Genomic DNA, 3976 nt, shown 5'->3' with positions numbered 1-3976 from the left:
CAGAGCTCACCCCCTTGGCCAGCTCCATTGGCGCTCAGACTCTAACACCCCTGCACCCCCTGGGGGATGGCCACACCTTAACACTTCTGCACACTGGCCCACGCCAACACAGAAATCACCCTTCCTGAGCGCAGCAGGTCATTGAAACTCTTCCAGCACTGCACCCATGTGCACCAAACCATGTCATGGCTGCTAACCAGTGCTGCCACCTCCCCCCATACCCTCTTGGTGAGGTGCGGTGGCCTCCTCCTCCTATCTCTGGGGACAAGGTTGTCCCTCCTGGCAGCCACCTCCTCCAGGAGGACCGGGAGACACTCATCTGAAAAGCAGGGGGGCAGGGGGATGAGTGCCCACCCAACCTGGCCTCCCACCTGGCATCTCCAGCCTCACTCGACTCCATCACTTTACTAACGCAGAACAGACGTTCTTCCATGGCAGCCTTCCGGGGGTCGCCTGGGCTGTTTTTAAACCGACCGCCGGGTCACCCTGGTGTCCAACAGGTCCCCCCCCCACCCCCGCTTGGCCCTTCTCAACCAGTGGGGAGCCGTGTTTCACGGTGGGCAGGCCTTAAGCATGAAATCACGGTCAGAGGCCCATCCAGGGCGACAGCCCGTTTCCCGGCCGCTCCCAGCCCACCGACCTTGCTCACACCGACCGCCAGACTCAAAACTCTACGCTTAGTAAGAAATCTATTGGAAGTATAATGAGCGTATGTTTTCTGTCTTTTCTCCCACCATTTTTACTGAAACCCATTCCTTGGACCTCTGCACGCAATCAATTCTCTTAGCAGAAACATATCTAATTGCTTTTGAACGCACTCATGCTTTTCAGTCCTTTGCCCTTTCCATACTTATTCCATCTGCCTATTAAAAAGTTCTGCCCGACCTGTTTGCTCATTCTTAATTTCTCATTTTGTAACTTGTGTCTCAAGTCATTGATATCTTCCCTGTGGTGTCCCACGTCAGCTTTCTCCATTCCCTCCACGTTCTTGCAATCATTAATTTAGTGGCTTCAAAGTCCTCACTTTTCCAAAGGCCAACAAGTCCGGTGTCCTCAATGCAAAAGCAAGATACTGTAGATGCTGGAAATCTGATGTAAAAATAAAAAAATGCTAGAAACATTCAGCAGGTCAGGCTGTCAAAGTAAAAGTAATTACATTGTTTTTTTTTATTCCGGGCAGATCACTGCGCTGCGGCATCCCACAAAGTAGGCGGGTCACCTGCAGGGCGACCTTTACCCGCCCAAAAATTCCTCTCGCACGAGATGGTGAGGACCCGGGCGTCACCCTGGACCGTTATTTTCCTTACTCATTAGTTTAAGGCATAGTAATTACATTGTTTTTTTTTTAATGTGAGAAAAACAACCACTTTATTTAATACGGGTGAGAAAATTGTACAGTATAGGATCCAAGTGAGTTTGAGCAGCAAGAGGCCTGTCTGCTGCCCGATCAGTCTTGATGCCTGTTTTCAGTAATTACATTGTTTTTTTTTGGGAGGGGATATAGAGAAGTTGCCACAAAATCTTTCTTTATTTTAAATAAGTAAAAGGGAAGTGAAACGAAGGAAACTATAAAAGAGTCTCCTCCTTTGCGGGGGAAAGACCCCTCCACCTCCCCACCAAAAATTGCTGACCTTGACAATCTGCTTGTTGATTGGCAATTACATTGTTAAAGACAACTGCCTTGTTAAAACGGGTGATGGGCATTGGTTCACCCATCAAAATAGTATAAATGGGAATAGCTGTAAAACCCTGGCCTGGCCTGGACTAGCTTTGAACTCTTTCTTCCATGGAAAGCACTAATTGTGAGTAACACAGGCAGCATTTGTGGAGAGAGGAACAGGGTTAATGTTTCAGGCTGATGACCTTTCATCAGAACCTCCTTCACCTGTGCTCACAATTTCAATATCTTCTTGTGTCTCCATCCTCTCCCAACTTTCCTTGTTATTGTGATCATTTACCTGCATAAACCCTTGGATGAGGCTGCACAGATGGAAATACGTAAGAAATTAGGTTATTCTGTAGATATTTTTCTAAAATGATATTTCCCCACCCCCCTCCGATTTACAATGCTCCTCTGATCATGGGCAACCATCGATATTATACATTCAAAATTCCAATTGGAGCCACTTATAATGTACTAAGTGTCCCGTAATTTTAAGTGCCCTTTCCAATGGATCTTTCTGCTTCCATAACTGCAGTAAATTGAATGAAGAGTGGCAGAAAAAGACTCTCTGCTCCAATCAGACTCCCACACAACCAGAATACCTTGAATCTTCACGTACACCTCCACTTCTAAAACCCACCTGAAAGCCATGTGATCACCTGGGAGCTGTAAAAAAAAAAATTGGCCAAGTGGGTGGGGGGAAGAAATCTGGAAATTTCCTCTCCAGTCAAGTAAGGCAATCAAAACTAGTCCACTAACCCTTGGTGAACATCATGCAGTGCCTACCTTTTGTATGAGGTGTTCTCCATTCCAGACAAAAACAGTTCCAACTCTTACTGATATGAGTTCTTGTTGTCTTTTGCTTCCCAGGTGTTGGTAATAATCACACTTTAAGCTTGGAGAGATGAGAACTCTTTGTTTAACTTGTCATGCTGCCTTGTATACAAGAAGGACCAGTCTGAACTGGTTCTGTTACACATAATATTAGTCTCTAGTACAGTTGTAAAATGTGGCCCCTGGAACACTTACACATAACAATTTAGCTCGTAACTAATTAGTTCCTAGATCTTCTACACATGTTTACAGATAATATGACAATATATAGCACTTACCTACCCACACAACACATCCAGAATCTCTCTCATGCATACTCATACACACTCACATTCACAGACACTCACAACAGGCCCCAAACTCACATACATGTTTACATACACTCATACTCATTCACACACACTCACCCATTCACTCATGCTCACATCAATATTTAGCAAATGCAAATATATACAAATGTGCCATTAAACCACATAATAACTTTTTAAATACACACAGATGCACATGCACAACTATACAAATTTAGAGGGAGATAGTGGTAATGTTACTGGATAGCAGCTGGTGGAATTTAAATTCAATTAATAAAAAAAAAATCTGGAATTAAAAGCGTCTCAGTAATGGTGAAACCATCATCGATTGTTATAAAAACTCATCTGGTTTATTAATACCCTTTAAGGAGAGAAATCTGCCATCCTTACCTAGTATGGCCTACATGTGACTCCAGACCCACAGCAACGTGGTTGACTCTTGTCCTCTGAAATGGCCCCAGCAAGTTCAAGGACAGTTAGGAATGGGCTATAAAAGCTGGCCTTGTCAGTGACACACACTGCCCACAAAAGAGTGAATAAAAAATCTAAACATATTGACATAAATGCAGAGCACGTATACAAGCACAGCACGTACACACACCACCAAATAGAGGCATGCACCCATTTTACATACTCCATATCTGCATCACATGGACAGGTGCACACAAATGCTTGTCATAAGCAGGGAAATAAAGCTCCCATTTAAAATCGAGCGGCATCAATGTGAAGGAGGCACATCACGTAATTAGAAGTGTGGACATGACCAGTTTCCTTGGATGAGAAAGAGGCTTTTCTCATCATTGTACCCACTGCAGAAGCAAAGAGACAGATGACTTTATGAGAACTCAAGGGAAATTAGTCTGCTTTATTGCAATGGGCCCTACTTGTCTGGCGCTCAATCAAACAATAAAAGTGATCGATTTAGCATATTAAAAGAAATTCAGAGCGCTTCTCAACAAAATGAAGATAAAGTGAGCAGAATTTTTTTTGATCTCCAAGTAACAAGATTACAACAGTCTGAAGGCATTCGTTATCTTATTTACTGTTTAGAATTTTCTTTTGGTTGGAGATGTGCGAGTTTGAAAAAACAAATGCACAGAAGCTGAACTTTGCTTTACATGTTGTAGGCACCCGCTGTCAACATCAGTCTCTGATAGTCATTGTGCCCCTT

General features: G+C 43.8%; 1 non-coding gene across 1 annotated transcript; it reads right to left on the bottom strand.

The window, feature by feature from the left end:
* Positions 1-1173: 1173 nt before the first annotated feature.
* On the bottom strand, positions 1174-1324 carry LOC144692070 (U12 minor spliceosomal RNA). Its single transcript, XR_013579258.1, has one exon. It is a non-coding gene; the product is annotated as a U12 minor spliceosomal RNA (small nuclear RNA).
* Between the last annotated feature and the right edge of the window lie 2652 nt (positions 1325-3976).

This window comes from Cetorhinus maximus, chromosome 16 (genome assembly GCF_964194155.1).
Source record: "Cetorhinus maximus chromosome 16, sCetMax3.hap1.1, whole genome shotgun sequence".
Taxonomy (NCBI): Eukaryota; Metazoa; Chordata; class Chondrichthyes; order Lamniformes; family Cetorhinidae; genus Cetorhinus; species Cetorhinus maximus.
Note: the sequence above shows the minus strand (reverse complement) of the source record. Positions and strands in the feature narration are given on the sequence as shown.